Source organism: Hemitrygon akajei, chromosome 4, assembly GCF_048418815.1.
Source record: "Hemitrygon akajei chromosome 4, sHemAka1.3, whole genome shotgun sequence".
Classification (NCBI taxonomy): Eukaryota; Metazoa; Chordata; class Chondrichthyes; order Myliobatiformes; family Dasyatidae; genus Hemitrygon; species Hemitrygon akajei.
Window position 1 is genome coordinate 1,210,610 of NC_133127.1, and position 19,991 is coordinate 1,230,600.

The 19,991-nt window shown below is 44.9% G+C and overlaps 1 protein-coding gene across 5 annotated transcripts in view; it reads right to left on the bottom strand.

Annotated features, from left to right (window-relative positions):
- LOC140726054 (galectin-3-binding protein-like) overlaps positions 1-1,181 on the bottom strand; it is a 37,796-nt gene extending 36,615 nt beyond the window's left edge. The window contains exon 1 of one of the 5 annotated variants that reach the window (XM_073041953.1): positions 1,139-1,181. The gene's annotated coding sequence lies outside the window, so the exon portion shown is untranslated. Of the gene's footprint in view, positions 1-78; positions 202-1,128 lie in introns of those variants that run through there. The other 4 variants (XM_073041952.1, XM_073041950.1, XM_073041951.1 and 1 more) reach the window with 4 other exon arrangements.
- Between the last annotated feature and the right edge of the window lie 18,810 nt (positions 1,182-19,991).

Genomic DNA, 19,991 nt, shown 5'->3' on the forward strand with positions numbered 1-19,991 from the left:
GTAACCTAATTTAATCTCAATTACAAACTTACTAAGTAAGTCCATCTGTGTAGTTTAAAGAAAGGGTGAGGGACCTACCTGATGTAAGTGTCTCGATCCAAAGCCTCAAGGTCCAATGATCTTCTCCTATAGACTGATCTACTTCATTTTACCTCCCTTTTACTGGCAGCGGCTGCCCAACGAGCCACGAACAGTTTTCGTTCGTTTCCGTCGACTCAAATCTTTCCCAATCTCACTTTCACTTCCGTAAAAACGAAACTCATCAGCATCGAAACTTGATAACTCAAATCTTTCCCCATCTCACTCTCACTTCTCTGAAAACAAACGCTCCAGTAACGAGACATGTCTTAAATAGAGACCTTCCTGCTTTTGCTTCTCAGCTCTACCAAATGGTCTCGCTGAACGATCCCCACACGATGGACATCACAAAACCCCTTTCTCTCTTATTGCGCCTCACCTCTGCAGCATCTGTGCCCTGCGACATTCAGCTGTCAGACCCGCCCTTCCCGCAGCCAAGGTTCTGTTCTACAATAACGTCCCAGTCTCCAGATCCAACCCACCCAAGTATACCCTCCTCACTGTTAAGCCTCGTGTATAAACATAAGTCCAGTTTCAATCTCCTGCCTTTCTTCGCTCTTGGCTGTTCTGTTGCTCGCACTGTGGCTCTTAGCGGCTTCATTTCCGTGCAGGGTAACACCCCGCGGCGAGCTGGTTTAAACCCTCACGATCAGCCCTGCAAATCTTCCCCGGCCCTACCCCAGATCGGGTTTCTACTCAAGGTGGCAGGAGCTCCATTCGGTTGTAGGTGTAGTCAACAGGGAGATTAAACTACTAAATTGGTTTATCGCTGTCTCATGTACAGGTACCGTGTGGAAGAGTTTGTTTTACAGACTGTTTATCTAGTCATTACACAGTGCATTGAGGTAGAACACGGTAAACAATATAGAGTTAAGTCTCACAGCTACGGAGAGGGTTCGATGCAGGTAGACAATAAAATGCAGATTTTCATGATAGATTGTGAGGTAAAGATAACCGGTGGCGTCCCTAATCGGCCACATGCCCCAGAAGGAACAGCCGCTGTCCCAACTGCGCCGTGATTGCAAAGTATAAGGTTTGAGAAGATTTTACCTGCTCTTACCTGCACTTACTCCTCGCGCACGGCACCTCGAACCACAGCCACTCCCAATACCTGCGGTTTTAAATGCCACTTCGCTTCGCCTTGGCTGACGCACCTCACAATTAACCAATCAGAAATGTCTCCTTGGCTTTCTTCTTCGCGGCCAAAGTACATTTAACTATATAACAATTACAGCACGGAAACAGGCCACCTCGGCCCTTCTAATCCGTGCTGAACGCTTACTCTCACCTAGTCCCACCTACCTGCACTCAGCCCATAACCCTCCATTCCTTTCCTGTCCATATTCCTATCCAATTTTTTTAAATGAAAAAATCAAACCTGCGTCTACCACTTCTACTGGAAGCTCGTTCCACACAGCTACCACTCTCTGAGTAAAGAAGTTCCCCCTCATGTTACCCCTAAATTTCTGCCCCTTAACTCTCAACTCATGTCCTCTTGTTTGAATTTTCCTACTCTCAGTGGAAAAAGCCTATCAATGTCAAGTCTATCTATCCCCCTCATAATTTTAAATACCTCTATCAAGTCCCCCCTCAACTTTCTACGCTCCAAAGAATAAAGACCTAACTTGTTCAACCTTTCTCTGTAACTTAGGTGCTGAAACACAGGTAACATTCTACTAAATCTCCTCTGTACTCTCTCTATTTTGTTGACATCTTTCCTATAATTCGGCGACCAGAACTGTACACAATACTCCAAATTCGGCCTTACCAATGCCTTGTACAATTTTAACATTACATCCCAACTCCTATATTCAATGCTCTGATTTATAAAGGCCAGCATACCAAAAGCTTTCTTCACCACCCGATCCACACGAGATTCCACCTTCAGGGAACTATGCTCCATTATTTCTAGGTCACTCTGTTTTACTGCATTCCTCAATGCCCAACCATTTACCATGTATGTCCTATTTGGATTAGTCCTACCAAAATGTAGCATCTCACACTTATCAGCATTAAACTCCATCTGCCATCTTTCAGCCCACTCTTCTAACTGGCCTAAATCTCTCTTGAGATTTGAATTGCTCCAGCTACTCCCCTCAACTGCGAGACATGTTGGGCCTGGGAAACAGTCTTCTTACCTGTCAACAGGTTGTCACGTACCCCGTGACCAGGTTATAGAACCAGCAGAAATGGAAAACACTCTGGAGTCTGGTATTACTATAAACTAATAATGTTTATTAGTAAACTACACATTACAGTACTATAAATGCAAATATATTAAACAGGTTAGCAATGATATATATACATAAGTGTGGAAATAGGAAAACCAAGCTTCTTCAAGTCTAGGGGTAAATGAATCCAGTCTTACGATGATATGTAAGAAAGGTCAGTTTAATGCACGAGGTTGCTGTTGTTGGTAAGAGAGAGAGATTTGTAATCCAAAGGTGTATGTTGTGAGAAGGCAATTATGTCGATATTCCAAAATAACAATAGCAGTAGGTTTTATCTCCGGAGTTGTTCCACTCCACACACAAAGTATCACCGACAATGATCTTCAACAAATATCCTTTCAACACAAGTGGTACTACACCCAAATTCAGCTACGGGACATCCCAATGTGGTGGCCACAGGATACTCAAACAGAATCCACGTATGGATTATCACCAACAGTAGCTTATCACTGAGGTACCGTCTTCAAATGGTAAAACTACCAACCCCGACCAGGATTATCACACACAGGTAGTTTCCACACAAGGTTACCCCAAACACACAACTGTGATAGCCACTTATCCAGTTCCATGACATACGAAATAACTCCTACAGTGATTTGCCACAGGGGTGCCTTTCCTCAGTGAACTACCACACCCAAACAAGGGTAATACACAAGTGGTAATCACAAAGGTTGCCCCCTCACCAGAGAACCCACTCCTGTGGATTAACTACATGACAGTCACACCTTCGTATTCGAATGGAACTCAAACTCACCCTTACGGCCTACAGAGGAGAGAGTCCAAATAGTGACCTCTTTGTCACTAGGTTTCTTCTGTTTCTCTCCCCTCTTCTCTTCCTTTAAAGTCACCAAATGTGACCATAACCAAGGTGACCGTTCTTCTGTGGTAGAGTTCAACCCAGGCCAGGGTTGGACACACAAATAACTCCCCACCGGTCACATCTTTTCACACTGCGAGAGCCACTGATCGATTTCCCCGAATCGATCCTCCAAAAACCCACCTTCTTGTGGGTGCAACAAAGCTTGTCCAGTGTCCAAAACCGTGTGTCTCTGGGTCCAGCAGCTGACCTGGTGTTTATTTCAGCATGCTGAACACTAGCTGTCCATCAACCTGCTCCACTCTCCTCTCTCTGCAAGAACTTACAAGCAGGCAGTGTCCTTGTGGAAAGGTAAACAAACTGCCAAGAAACCATAACATCAATCTTCCGAGCATTCTTTGCCTCTCTCGCTCTCTCTTAATAACAGCTCAAACAGTGTCCAAAAGTCAGTCTCATTTCCCCGACATTTTAAAGTGATTGTCCACAGAAAATATGAACTCTAGGGGTACAGAACAAGGTTCTCCCAGTCCAACTCGAGGTCCGTCCTCAATCATAAACAGCTCCTGCGCAGACTTGCCCCCTTTAACGTGCCTCCTCGTTTGATCTGCTGCCCGACCTCTGCAAATGACAATTATTCCCCATAATTTGTCCAGGCAGGAGTGGCAGAGGGACGTGGTGTGGGAGTACACCAGTGTCCATCTGCAGCAAGCTTCACTTCAGAGTTCCACAAAACTGTTAATCAGAGCAGAATTAGGCAATTTCACCCATTGGGTCTGCTCTGCCATTCCATCACGGCTGGTTTAATATCCCTCTCAGGTCATTCTCCTGTCTTCTTCACTAACATTTGACACACCCTCACTTCGGGAAGTCTGATCACCTGGCTGTACATCTACTCCCTGAGTACAGGCAGAGAAGAAGACTGCTTTGAATTGGTGAACTGGACTGGATTCAGCGATTCATCGTCGAACCTGGATGAGTATGCTGCAGTTGTTACCAACTTCATTAAAACCTGTGTGGATGAGTGTGTGCCTACGAAGACTTACTGTACATTCCCAAACCAAAAGACGTGGATGAACCAGGAGGTACGTCGTCTGCTGAAAGTTAGATCTGTGGCATTCGAGTCTGGCAACCCAGGCCTGTACCAGAAAACCAGGTATGATTTGCAGAGGGATATTTCAAGGGCAAAGAGACAATTTCAAACGAGGTTGCAGGTGACATCCCTGGTCCATACATCCCTGGTCCATACATCCCTGGTCCATACATCCCTCCCCACGGATCTCCCACCTGGTGCTTATCCCTGCAAGCGTAAATGCTACACCTGTCCCTACACCTCCTCTCTCACCATCATTCAGGGACCCAAACAGTCCTTCCAGGTGAGGCAACACTTCACCTGCGAGTCTGCTGGAGTTGTCTATTGCATCCGGTGCTCCCGGTGCGGCGGCCTCTACATCAGCGAGACCCGACGCAGATTGGGGGACCGCTTCGTCAAGCACCCCCACTCCGTCCGCCACAACAGACAGGATCTCCCGGTTGCCACCCACTTAAACTCTGCTTCACGTTCCCATTCAAATATGTCCATACATGGTCTCCTCTACTGCCATGATGAGGCCAAACTCAGGTTGGAGGAGCAACACCTCCTATACCGCCTAGGTAGTCACCAGCCCCTTGGCATAAACATCGAATTCTCCAACTTCTGGTAATTCCCTCCCTCTCTCTTCCCCCATCCCACTTTCAGAGATAAGCAGCTCCTCCTCCAGCTGCCTATCACCTCCCTCATGGTTCCGCCTCCTTCTACTACCCATAGTGCTTTCCCCTTATATTCCTCCACCTTTCCTGCCTATCCCCTCTCTGCTTCCCCTCCCCCACCCCTTGATCTTTCCCCTTAGTGGTTTTTCACCTGGCACCTACCAGCCTTCTCCTTCCCACCCTCCTTCCACCTTCTTTATAGGCCCCTGCCCCCACCCTCTTCAGTCCTGATGAAGGGTCTCAGCCTGAAACGTTGACTGTTCGTTTCCACGGATACTGCCCAACCTGCTGAGTTCCTCCAGCATGTTGTGCGTGTTGCTTTGACCCCAGCATCTGCAGAGTATTTTGTGTTTGATGGTGACATTAGATGTACAACAACTCTGTCTCAGAGGCCAATGTTAGGCTGTCTTTAAAGAGAGTGAACCGTCACAAGGTGGAAGGTCCTGATGGAGTACTGGTAAGGCTCTGGAAACCTGTGGTAACCAACTGGCTGGAGGATTCAAGGACATTTTCAACCTCTCACTGCTCTGGGCGGAAGTTCTCACTTGCTTCAAAAAGGCAACAATTATACCAGTGCCTAAGAAAATAACGTGAGCTGCTTAATGACTGTTGCCCGGTAGCACTCACATCGACAGTGATGAAATGCTTTGAGAGGTTGGTCATGACTAGACTGAACTCCTGCCTCAGCAAGGGTCTGCATCCATTGCAATTTGCCTATTGCCACAATAGGTCAATGGCAGATGCAATTTCAATGGCTCTCCACACAGCTTTAGACCACCTGCCAAGCACCAGTACTGACACCCCCTTCCAGTCTGGAAGGTAAATGTTAAAGATTAATTTGGCTTATGATTGTCATATAAACCATGATAAAGTCAAAAACTTTTTTGTGCAAGCCTTCCATACAGATGAATTAATTGCACCTGTGTATCAAAGTTCGAAGTAAATTTATTATCAAAGTACATTGATGTCAGCATATACAGCATATAACTAATAAACAAGAAATATCAAGAACACGAGATGAAGTATCCTTGAAAGTGAGTCCATAGGTTGTGGGAACAGTGAACTTGAGTGAAGTTATTCCTTCTAATTCAAGAGCCTGATGGTTAAGGGTAGTAAATCTTCACATGGTGGTGTGAGTCCTAAGGATCCTGAATCTTCTTCCTGATGGCAGAACATAAGAGATAGGATCAGGAGTCGGCCATCTGGCCCATTGAGCCTGCTCCACCATTCAGTAAGATCATGGCTGATCTGGCTGTGGACTCATCTCCCCCTACCTGCTTTTCCCCCATAACCCTTAATTCCCCTACTATGCAAAAATCTATCCAACCTTGTCTTAAATATATTTACTGAGGTAGACTTCCCTGCTTAATTGGGCAGAGAATTCTACAGATTCACCACTCTCTGGGAAAAGCAGTTCCTCCTCATCTCTGTCCTAAATTTACTCCCCCGAATCTTGAGGCGATGTCCCCTAGTTCTAGTCTCACTTACCAGTGGAAACAACTTTCCTGCCTTTATCTTATCTATCCCTTCCATAATTTTATATGTTTCTATAAAATCTCATTCTTTTAGATTCCGGTGAGTACAGTCCCAGGCAAATCAATCTCTCCTCATTGTCTAACCTCCTCATCTCTGGAATCAACCTGGTGAAGCTCCTCTGCACCACCTCCAAAGCCAGTATATCCTTCCTCAAGTAAGGAGACCAGAACTGCACACAGTACTCCAGGTGTGGCCTCACCAGTACTCTGTACAGTTGCAGTATATCTTCCCTGCTCTTAAATTCAATACCTCTAGCAATAAAGGCCAACATTCCATTTGCCTTCTTTGTAGCCTGCTGCACCTGCAAACCATCCTTTTGTGTTACATGCACAAGCACTCCCGTCCCTCTGTACAGCAGCATGCTGCAATCTTTTACCATTTAAATAATAATCCGCTGTTTCATTTTTCCTTCCAAAATGGATGACCTCACATTTATCAACGTTGTACTCCATCTGCCAGAACCTTGCCCACTCAACCTATCTATCTCTCTGCAGACTCTGTATCTTCTGTACAATTTGCTTTTCCACTCAATTTAGTATCATCAGCAAACTTAGCTGCACTACACTCAGTCCCCTCTTCCAGATTGTTAATGCATATCACGAACAGTTTCGTGCCCAGCACCAATCCCAACAGCACACCACTCACCACTGATTGCCAACCAGAATGACTCACATGTATCCCAACTCTCTGATTTCTATTAGTTAATCAATCCTCTATCCATGCTAATACATCACCCCAACTCTATACATCCTTATCTTATGGATAAGCCTTTTATGTGGCATCTTTTCAACCGCCTTCGGAAATCCAAGTAAATAACATCCATCAGTTCTCCTCTATCTACTATGTTAACATCAAGATTGATAAATCCCCAGGGCCGGATATGATACACCCCAGGTTGTTGTGGGAATTGAGAGAAGAGATGGCTGGAGCATTAGCTGTGATCTTTGAAACCTCTTTGGCTACAGGGGAAGTGCTGGAGGACTGGAGAATGGAAAATGTAGTTCCCTTGTTTAAAAAAGGTAATAGGGAGAAACCTGGGAACTATAGACCAGTGAGTCTTATGCCAGTGGTCTGCAAATTACTGGAAAGGATTCTTAAGGATAGGATCTATGAACACTAGGAGAAGTACAGTCTACTCATGGATAGTCAACATGGCTTTGTGAAGATCGTGGCTCACGAGCCTGAATGAGATTTTTGAAGAGGTAACAAAAGAAATTGATGAGGGTAGGGCAGTGGATGTTGTCTACATGGACTTTAGCAAGGTATTTGACAAGATCCCTCATGAGAGACTCATCCAGAAAGTCATGAGGCATGGGATAACTGAAACCTTGGCTCTTTGGATAAAAAATTGGCTTAAAAGAAGAAAACAGAGGGTAGTTGTGGAAGGAACTGGAGGTCGGAAACTAGTGGAGTGCCGCAGGGATCTGTCCTGGGACCCCTGCTATTTGTGATTTTTATAAATGACCTGGATATAGAGGCGTAAGAATGTGTGAGTAAGTTTGCAGATGACACAAAGATTGGAGGAGTTGTGGATGGAGCTGTAGGTGTTCGAAGGTTACAAGAGGAGATAGACAGGCTGCAGAGTTGGGCAGGAAAATGGCAGATGGACTGCAATCCGGATAAGTGTGAGGTGATTCATTTTGGAAGGACAACCCAGAAGACTGAGTACAGGATTAATGATCAGTTACTTAAGAGTGTGGATGAACAAAGGGACCTTGGGGTTCAAATCCATATATCCCTCAAGGTCGTTGTGCAGGTTGATAGGGTAGTTAAGAAGGCCTATGGGATGCTAGGCTTCATTAACAGGGGATTGAGTTCAAGAGTAGAGAGGTCATGTTACAACTCTACAAATCTCTGGTGAGACCACACTTAGAGTATTGTGTTCAATTCTGGTCACCTCATTATAGGAAGGATGTGGAAGCTATGGAGAGGGTGCAGAGGAGATTTACCAGGATGTTGCCTGGATTGGAGAACAAGTCATATGAAGCAAGGTTAGCAGAGTTGGGACTTTTCTCTGTGGAGCGTAGAAGAATGAGAAGGGACTTGATAGAGGTCTACAAGATTATGAGAGGCATAGATAGGGTGGATAGTCAGTACCTGTTTCCCAGGGCACCAATAGCAAACACCAGAGGGCATTTGTACAAAATTAAGGGGGGAAAGTTTAGGAGAGACATCAGGGGTAAGTTTATTTTTATTTTTTTTAAATAAACACAGAGGGTTGTGAGTGCCTGGAATGACTTGCCAGGGATGGTGGTGGAGGCTAAAACATTAGGGGTATTTAAGAGCCTCTTGGATAGGCACATGGATGAAAGAAAAATGGAAGGTTATGGGGTACTTTAAGGTTGGTTTAGTACTTTTTTTAAGGATTATATGGGTTGGCACAACATGGATGGCTGAAGGGCCTGTACTGTGCTGTAACGTTCTATGGTTCATTATACAGTATCCTCAAAGATCTCCAGTAAGTTTGTCAAACAGGACCTGGATTTGCTGAATACCCGCTGCATCTGCCTGATGGATCCATTTCTTTCCAGATGCCTCTCTATTTATTCTTTAATGATAGAACACAGAACATAGAATAGTACAGCACATTACAGGCCCTTCGGCCCATATGTTGTGCCGACCCTCAAACCCTGCCTCCCATATAACCCCCCACCTTAAATTCCTCCATATACCTGTCTAGTAGTCTCTTAAACTTCACTAGTGTGTCTGCCTCCACCACTGACTCAGGCAGCGCATTCCACGCACCAACCACTCTCTGAGTGAAAAACCTTCCTCTAATATCCCCCTTGAACTTCCCTCCCCTTACCTTAAAGCCATGTCCTCTTGTACTGAGCAGTGGTGCCCCGGGGAAGAGGCGCTGGCTGTCCACTCTGTCTATTCCTCTTAATATCTTGTACACCTCTATCATGTCTCCTCTCATCCTCCTTCTCTCCAAAGAGTAAAGCCCTAGCTCCCTTAATCTCTGATCATAATCCATACTCTCTAAACCAGGCAGCATCCTGGTAAATCTCTTCTGTACCCTTTCCAATGCTTCCACATCCTTCCTATACTGAGGTGACCAGAACTGGACACAGTATTCTAAGTGTGGCCTAACTAGAGTTTTATAGAGCTGCATCATTACATCGCATCTCTTAAACTCTATCCCTCAACTTATGAAAGCTAACACCCCATAAGCTTTCTTAACTACCCTATCTACCTGTGAGGCAACTTTCAGGGATCTGTGGACATGTATCCCCAGATCCCTCTGCTCCTCCACACTACCAAGTATCCTGCCATTTACTTTGTACTCTGCCTTGGAGTTTGTCCTTCCAAAGTGTACCACCTCACACTTCTCCAGTTGAACTCCATCTGCCACTTCTCAGCCCACTTCTGCATCCTATCAATGTCTTTCTGCATTCTTCGACAATCCTCTACACTATCTACAACACCACCAACCTTTGTGTTGTCTGCAAACTTGCCAACCCACCCTTCTACCCCCACATCCAGGTCGTTAATAAAAATCACAAAAAGTAGCGGTCCCAGAACAGATCCTTGTGGGACACCACTAGTCACAACCCTCCAATCTGAATGTACTCCCTCCACCACGACCCTCTGCCTTCTGCAGGCAAGCCAATTCTGAATCCACCTGGCCAAACTTCCCTGGATCCCGTGCCTTCTGACTTTCTGAATAAGCCTACTGTGTGGAACCTTGTCAAATGCCTTACTAAAATCCATATAGATCACATCCACTGCACTACCCTCATCTATATGAATGGTCAGCTCCTCAAAGAACTCTATCAGGCTTGTTAGACACTATCTGCCCTTTACAAAGCCATGCTGACTGTCCCTGATCAGACCATGATTCTCTAAATGCCCATAGATCCTATCTCAAAGAATCTTTTCCAACAGCTTTCCCACCACAGACATAAGGCTCACTGGTCTATAATTACCTGGACTATCCCAACTACCTTTTTTGAACAAGGGGACAACATTCACCTCCCTCCAATCCTCCAATACCATTCCTGTGGACAACGAGGACATAAAGATCCTAGCCGGATGTTCAGCAATCTCTTCCCTCACCTCATGGAGCGGCCTGGGGAATATTCCATCAGGCCCTGGGGACTAATCCGTCCTAATGTATTTTAAGAACTCCAACACCTCCTCTCCCTTAATATCAACATGCTCCAGATATATCAACTAGCTTCAAGCATTTTCCCAACTACTGGCCTACGGTTACTTGCCTTTCACCTACATCCTTTTTTGAACAGTGGCGTGACATTCACCGTCTTCCAATCCGCCGGGACCTGGCCAGAGTCTAAAGAGTTTTGGTAAATCATCGGCAAAGCCTCCACTATAACTTTTACCATTTGTTTCAGTACCCTGGGATGCATTCCATCAGGACCAGGGGACTTACCTGTCTATTTGTTCAGCATTATCTCTTGTGACGGGGTCCTGAATTACCCCTATGAACTGTGTTTTTGAAAAGAGAGAGAGAGTTGTTGTTCAACACCAGACACCTTGTTATTAAGAGGCAGAGAGAGGCAAAGACTGCTCGGAGATGATGTCATGGTTTCTCTGCAAGCATGTTTACACTTTTACAAGGACACTGTCAGCTTCTGTATTCTTACAGAGAGAGAAGGAAGGAGCTGTTTGATGGACAGCTGGTGAGATAATTAGAAGGTCAGCTGATAGACCTACAGGCACATGGTTTTGGACATTGAATGAGTTTTGTTGTGCCCACAGAATAGGTGGGTTTTGGAGGGTCGATCAGGAGAATCGATCAGTGGCTCTCACAGTGTGAAAAGGGTGTGACCGGTGGGGAGTTTTCCTGTGTCCAACCCTCGCCTAGGTTAATAATTCCACAACAGAAGAATGGTCCCCTTTGTTGTAGTCACAGTCGGTGACTTCCAAAGGATTTTGGAGGACAACGGGACAATCAACAGCGTCAGCTTACCTGAAGACTCAAAACTCTCCCTCTCTCTCTCCATCACTACTAGACTCAATCCCACGAACTGAACTGAACTTCACTCATCATCGTAAGACTGTATCCATTTACCCCAGGCTTGAAGAAGCTTGGTTTTCCTATTTCCGCACTTATATATACGTAATCATTGCTAACCTGTTTGATATATTTGCATTTATATTACTGTATTGCTTAGTTACTAATAAACACTATTAGTTTATAGCAATACCAGGCTCCATGGTGTTTTCTATTTCTGCTGGTTCTTTCACCCGTCACGGGGTACTTGCCACTCTTTAGTGATAGCTATTGTATCGAGGTTCTCAATTCCCATCGCATCCATAACATCTCTCTTTGGCATGTTAGATGTGTTCTACACTATGAAGACCAACACAAAAAGGTAATCCAAAGCCTCTCCCATTTCCTCATTACCCAGTATCAATTCTCCAAGGGACCTACATTCACCTTAGCCACACTTTAGCTTTATGTAATTATAAAAACATTTACTATCCATTTTTATATTTTGTGCTAGTTTATTTTGGTAATCTAGCTTCCCTTTAATTATTGATTGCTTAGTAGTTCTTTGTTGTTTTTTAAAGTTTTCCCAATCTTCCAGTTTCCCAATACTCATAGTATTATGAGTATTATGAACAAAGTGGATGAGCTTAGAGCGTGGATCAGTGCTTGGAGCTATGATGTTGTGGCCATTACAGAGACTTGGATGGCTCAGGGGCAGGAATGGTTACTTAGAGTGCCAGGCTTTAGATCTTTCAGAAAGGACAGGGAGGGAGGCAAAAGAGGAGGGGGCGTGGCACTGCTGATCAGAGATAGTGTCATGGCTGCAGTAAAGGAGGAAGTCATGGAGGGATTGTCTACAGAGTCTCTGTGGGTGGAAGTTAGGAACAGGAAGGGGGTCAATGACTCTACTGGGTGTTTTTAATAGACCACCCAATAGTAACAGGGACATCAAGGAGCAGATAGGGAGATAGATTTTGGAAAGGTGTAATGATAACAGGGTTGTCATGGTGGGAGATTTTAATTTCCCAAATATCAATTGGCATCTCCATAGAGCAAGGGGTTTAAATGGGATGGAGTTTGTTAGGTGTGTTCAGGAAGGTTTCATGACACAATTTGTAGATAAGCCTACAAGAGGAGAGGCTGAACTTGATCTGGTATTGGGAAATGAACCTGGTCAGGTGTCAGATCTCTGAGTGAGAGAGCATTTTGGAGACAGTAATCACAATTCTATCTCCTTTACCATAGCATTGGAGAGGGGTGGGAACAGACAAGTTCGAAAAGTGTTTAATTGGAGTAAGGGGAAATATGAGGCTATCAGGCAGGAAATTGGCTTTAGATGTTTCAGAAAGGAAAGGGAGGGGGCAAAAGAGGTGGGGGCATGGCACTGTTGATCAGAGATAGTGTCACGGCTGCAGAAAAGGAGGAAGTCATGGAGGGATTGTCTACGGAGTCTCTGTGGGTGGAAGCTAGGGGTCAATAACTCTACTGGGTGTTTTTTATTGACCTCCCAGTAGTTACAGGGATATCGAGGAGCAGATAGGGAGACAGATTCTGGAAAGGTGCAATAATAACAGGGTTGTTGTGGTGGGAGATTTTAATTTCCGAAAAATTGATTTGCATTTTCCTAGAGCAAGGGGTATAGATGGTGTGGAATTTGTTAGGTGTGTTCAGGAAGGTTTCTTGACACAATATGCAGATAAGTCTACAAGAGGAGAGACTGTACTTGATCTGGTATAGGGAAATGAACCTGGTCAGGGGTCAAGTCTCAGCGAGAGACCATTTTGGAGTTAGTGATCACAATTCTATCTCCTTTACCATAGCATTGGGGAGGAATAGGAACAGACAAGTTAGGAAAGTGTTTAGTTGGAGTAAGGGGAAATGTGAAGCTATCAGGCAGGAACTTGGAAGCATAAATTGGGAACAGATGTTCTTAGGGAAATCTATGGCAGAAATGTGGCAAATGTTCAGGGTATACTTGTGTGGAGTTCTGCATAGGTACATTCCAATGAGACAGGGAAAGGATGGCAGGGTACAGGAACCATGGTGTACAAAGGCTGTTGTAAATCTAGTCAAGAAGAAAAGCTTACAAAAAGTTCAAAAAACTAGGTAATGATAGAGATCTTGAAGATTATAAGGCTAGCAGCAAGGAGCTTAAGAATGAAATTAGAAGAGCCAGAGGGACCATGAGAAGGCCTTGGCAGACAGGATTGATGAATACCCAAAGGCATTCTACAAGAATGTGAAGAGCAAGAGGATAAGACATGAGAGAATAGGACCAATCAAGTGTGACAGTGGAAAAGTGTGTATGGAACCAAAGGAGATAGCAGAGGTACTTAATAAATACTTTGCTTCAGTATTCACTATGGAAAAGTATCTTGGCGATTGTAGGGATGATTTACAGTGGACTGAAAATCTTGAGCATGTAGATATTAAGAAAGAGGATGTGCTGGAGCTTTTGGAAAGCATCAAGTTGGATAAGTCACCAGGACCAGACGAGATGTACCCCAGGCTACTGTGGGAGGCGAGGGTGGAGATTGCTGAGCCTCTGGCAATGATCTTTGCATCATCAATGGGGACAGGAGAGGTTCTGGAGGATTGGAGGGTTGCGGATGTTGTTCTATTATTCAAGAAAGGGAGTAGAGATAGCCCAGGAAATTATAGACCAGTAAGTCTTACTTCAGTGGTTGGTAAGTTGATGGAGAAGATCCTGAGAGGCAGGATTTATGGACATTTGGAGAGGTATAATATGATTAGGAATAGTCCGCATGGCTTTGTCAAAGGAAGGTCATGCCTTACAAGATGGATTGAATTTTTTGGGGATGTGACTAAACACATTGATGAAGATAGAGCAGTAAAGGTAGTGTATATAGATTTGTGCAAGGCATTTAACAAGGTACCCCATGTAAGTAAGGAGACATGGGATCCAAGGGGACATTGCTTTGTGGATCCAGAACTGGCTTGCCCACAGAATGCAAAGAGTGGTTGGAGTCGGGTCATATTCTGCATGGAGGTTGGTGACCAGTGGAGTGCCTCAGGGATCTGTTCTAGGGCCCTTACTCTTCGTGATATTTATAAATAACCTGGATGAGGAAGTGGAGGGATGAGTTAGTAAATTTGCTATTGACACAAAGGTTGGGGGTTTTGTGGATAGTGTGGAGTGCTGTCAGAGGTTACAGCGAGTGCATAGGACACTCAAAGCTGCTGCGCAGGTTGACTCTGTGGTTAAGAAGGCATACAATGCATTGGCCTTCATCAATCATGGGATTGAGTTTAGGAGACAAGAGGTAATGTTGCAGCTATATAGGACCCTGGTCAGACCCCACTTGGAGTACTGTGCTCAGTTCTGGTCGCCTCACTACAGGAAGGAGGTGGAAACCATAGAAAGGGTGCAGAGGAGATTTACAAGGATATTGCCTGGATTGGGGAGTGTGCCTTATGAGAATAGGTTGAGTGAACTCTGCCTTTTCTCCTTGGAGTGACAGAGGATGAGAGGTGACCTGATAGAGGTGTACAAGATGATGAAAGGCACTGATCGTGTGGATAATCAGAGGCTTTTTCCCGGGACTGAAATGGCTAACACGAGAGGGCACAGTTTTAAGGTGCTTGGAAGTAGGTACAGAGGAGATGTCAGGGGTAAGTATTTTTTTTTTTATAAACACAGAGAGTGATGAGTATGTGGAATGGGTTGCCGGCGACAGTGGTGGAGGCGGATATGATAGGGTCTTTTAAGAGACTCCTGGATATGTACACGGAGCTTAGAAAAATAGAGGGCTATGGGTAACCCTAGTTAATTTCTAAAGTAAGGACATGTTCGGCACAGCTTTGTGGGTTTAAGGGCCTGTATTGTGCTGTAGGCTTTCTATGTTCTATTCTTGGCGACTTTGTATGCTCGAGCTTTTAGTCTCTTGCCTTCTTTTACTTCTTTAGTTATCCAAAGCTGGCTCCCCATCCTTACCGTCCTTGCTTCTAACTGGAATATATTTTTGTTCAACACCATGAAAAACCTCTTCCACCGCTCCTCAACTGTCTCACCATATAGCCTGTGGTCCTAGTCTACTCTAACCAAATCCTCCCTTATCCCACAGTGGTCTCCATTGTTTAGGCATAATACACTGGCTTTAGATTGAACTACAGTATTGCACCCTCCATTTGTCAGAGAAACTCAATCATACTGTGATCACTCTTTCCAAGATGACACTAACTACAAGATCACTAATTTTACCTGTCTCATTGCACAGGATCAGATCCAAGATAGCACATTCCCTTGTAGGTTCATTAACATGCTGTTCATGGATGCATTCTGTGAAGTCCTCTTCAAGAATGCTTCGACCAAGTTGATTCACCCAATCTACATTCAAGTTGAATTCCCCCATGAAAGCTGCTGTTCCATTCTTACTTGCCTCGGATATTTCTTGGTTTATTGCCTGTGCCACTGTCATGTTATTATTCAGTGGCCAATAGACAACTCTTACTAGTGATTTTTTCCCTTTACCATTCCTAATCTCTACCCAGATGGATTCAACATTCTGCTCCTTAGATCTTAGATCGTCTCTCACTATTGCCCTGATCTCATCTTTAATTAAGAGCGCCACCCCACCTCCCTTATCTTCCTGCCTATCCTTCTGTATTACCCAATACCCTTGGATATTGAATTCCCCAATCCTCTCCACCCTGAAACCATGTCTCTGCAATGGCCACTAAATTATACCCCTTTGTACTGCTTTGTGCCACAAGTTTACTGACCTTGTTCTGAATACTACGGGCATTCAAATAAAGTACCCTTGCAATCATTGTGCTTTAAAAATCTTGTAATCTTTCAATTTTTTTTAAACACTTGACTTTTTTCACTCCACTCTTTTCTCTTTTTTATCTGTTGCTTTTTTTTTTATCCACACTTCTTTTTTACTTTATCCATACTTCCCCAATCTGTTGAACCCACCCCCCTACTATTTCATTTAAAGCCCTATCCACAGCCCTAGTTATGCAATTCGCCAGGATCCAGCTCCCATCACGGTTCAGGTGGAGCTTGTCCCATCGGTACGGCTCCCTCCTTCCCCAATACTGGTGCCAATTTCCCATGAATTCAAAGCCACTTCTCCCACACCAATGTTTGAGTCATGCATTTAACTCTTGACCCTCTACCAATTTGCACCTGGCTCAGGTAGTAATCCAGAGATTACCTTTTTGTTCTGTTTTTTAATTTAGTCCTTAGCTGCTCAAATTCTCTCAGCAGAACCTCTTTCCTCATTCTACCTATGACACTGGTAACCACATGGACCATGACAACTGTATCTTTCCCCTCCCACTGCAAATTTCTTTGCAGGTCAGATAAAATGTCCCAAACCCCAAGCACCAGGCAGGCAACACAGCCTTCAGGACACTCTATCCTCACAACAGAGAACTCTGTCTATTCCCCTGACTATACTATGCCGAATTACCACTACAGTTCTCTTCTCTCCCCCCTCTTGAATGGCTCCCTGCACTGCAGTGCCACAGTTAGGTTGCTCATCCTTCCTATAGACCCCACTCTCATCCACACAGGGAACAAGAATCTCAGACCTGTTGGACAAGCCCAAGGGTTGAGGCTCCTCCAGCACTGTCTCTTGGATCCCACTACCCACCTCACTCACAGTCACACCCTCTTGTCCCTGACCGCAGCAGAATTTGCAGCAGCTAATCTAATGGGTGTGACTGCCACCTGAAACAGAGAATCCAGGTAACTCTCCCCTCCCTGATGTGCCGCAGTGTTTGAAGCTCAGATTCCAGGTCATCAACTTTGAGCCCGAGTTCCTCGAGCCGCCAACACTTGGTGCAGATGTGGTCACTAGGAACCACTATGGGGTCCACCGGTTCCCACATCATACAGCTGTTGCAAGGGGGCAACTGAGGAGAACCCAAGTGCAGGACACCGGCACGTCGACTGAGTTGGGGAGGTTACCGTAGACCTGAACGTAGAACAGGAATCCGGAGGTATCTTGACAAGGAGACGGGATCTGCAGGGACTATCTAGAAACTAGTGCGGAACTTAGAACTAACAGTTCTAATCAAACTAGGGAATGAAGTATCACACGAGAATTGACCAACAAACTGGCGACCTGTGATCGTGTTGCCATCGTATTTATTCCCAGTCTCTGATGAGAACCAGGTGTACGGTGATTGGGCAAACTAGCAGCAAATGACTGAAATTGGGGCAAAATCAGGGAGAATTGTTAAAGGGGAACGGCCAACCAGAACCATGACAACAGCTACTGCACATCACCTGATCCTGCATCATCCCTTTATTCAATTAGCTGTAATTTAGTGACTTTTTTTATTCAAACACTACAAAAGCCTTAACTTTCACTTACCTGTGCCTCCTCGCTGGTCTCTTGAGCCAAAGCCTCAAATTCCCACTCCTACTGGTCCTCTCATACAATGGCTGCTCTCTGACCCTGCTTTACTTTTATCTGCTCCTGTTAATGAATCGAAAATCGATTGGTCCGCTGCTAATGCGCTGAGCCGCATGAAACACGCCTTTTTAAAACTCTTCTCCCCATCTATGCAAAGCTCTGTGTCTCTCTGCAAATCGATGATCTGCTGCTAATGCACCAAGCCCCATGAAATGCACCTTTTCAAAACTCTTCTCCCTGACCTGCGTGTCTCTGTCTCTCTCTCTCTGTCCTGAGAAGGCTGTATAAGACATTGATGAATCTTAATATGTGCAGTTTTGGTCACCTACCTGCAGGAAAGATGTAAACAAGGTTGAAGGAATGCAGAGAACATTTATAAGGATGTTGCCGGGTCTGGAGGACTGGAGTTGCAAGGGAAGTTTGAATAGGTTAGGACTTTATCCTGGATTCAGAAAAAGGGTAACCTATGGACTCACTGTCAAGGACTCTATCTCATGTTCTTGATATTTATTGCTAATTGAGAGATAAGACAGAGGTATACTGTAGATAGGGTTAATGTTAACAGGCTTTTTCCACTGAAGTTGGGTGTGACTACTGTGGTGAACTACATATACCTGTCTGGACACGCCCCCCCGCTGACTGCTCCTGTGGCCCCTTCCACTGACCGTGGCTCCTCCCACAGACTCCGGTATAAAGGCGATTGAGGCCTGAGCCCTGCCCTCAGTCTCCAGGATGTAGTATGGTGGTCAACTACTGCTTGTCCTTTCTCTCAGTCAATAAAAGCCGATATCTCACCTCACGTCTCAGAGAGTTATTGATGGTGCATCAACTACAATCAGAGGTCATGTGTTGAGGGTGAAAGGTGAAATGTTTAAGATGAACATGAGGGGAAACTTGTTCACTCAGAGGTCATGAGAGTGTGGAACGATGTCCCAGCAAAAGTGGTGAACGTGAGCTCAGTTTCAACATTGAAGACCATTGGATAGGTACATGCATGTTAGGGGTATGGAGAGCTATGGTACTGGTCAATGGGAGTAGTCAGTCAAATGGTAAGGCACAGACTAGATGGACCAAAGACCCTTTTTCAGTGCTGTACTTTTCTATAACTCTATGACTGTATGTGGGGGTGCACAATTGTTTCTCAATGCTCTGACAGTCAAAGTGTGCATAGAAGGCATTAAATTCATCTGGAAGTGGAGACCAGCTGTCTCCCATGTCACTTGATTCAACTTTGTAGGAGGTGATAACATTCATGTCCTGCAACAGCTCAAGCATCCCTCATTGATTCAAGTTTGCTCCAGAATTTTCACTTCGCCCCTGAGATGGCTTTCCGGAGGGTTTGCAAAGATTTGGCATGACATCAAAAACTTTGACAAGCTTCTATAGATGTGTAGTGGAGAGTATACTAACTGGTTGCATCATAGCTTGATATGAAAACACTAATGTCTTGAATGGAAAATCCTACAAAAAGCAGCGGATATGGGCCAGTCCATCATAGGTAAGTCTGCTCCACCATTGGACACATCTACATGGAGTGTTGTTGCAGAAAAGCAGCATCCATCATCAGGGACCCCACCCAGGCCATGCTCGCTTCTTACTGCTGCATACAATACTCCAAATTAGGACTTACCAATGTCTTATACAACTTTAACAAAACCATAATACTATAAGCTGTAGGAGCAGACTTAGGCCAATTGGCTCATCATATCTGCTGCGCCATTTCATCATGGCTGATCCAATTTTCCTCTCAACCCCATTCTCCTTCATTCCACCACCTGCACCCCACACCCCCTATCCCTTTGTGTCCTAAGGAGCTCAAAACTGCTTATAATTTTCTAAGAACACACACAAAATGCTGGTGGAACACAGCAGGCCAGGCAGCATCTATAAGGAAAAGCACTGTCGACGTTTCGGGCCGAGACCCTTGAAATAATGAAAATAATTTTCTAAGTACAGCCTCACCAGTGCTTTATAAAATCTCAACATTACATCCTTCCTTTTAGACCATAAGACAAAGGAGTAGAAGTCAGCCATTCGGCTCATCGAGTCTGCTCCGCTATTTTATCATGAGCTGATCCATTCTCCCATTTAGTCCCACTCACCTGCCTTCTCACCATAACCTTTGATGCCCTGGCTACTCAGATACCTATCAATCTCTGCCTTAAATACACCCAATGATTTGACCTCCACTGCCGCCCGTGGCAACAAATTCCACAGATTTACCACCCTCTGGCTAA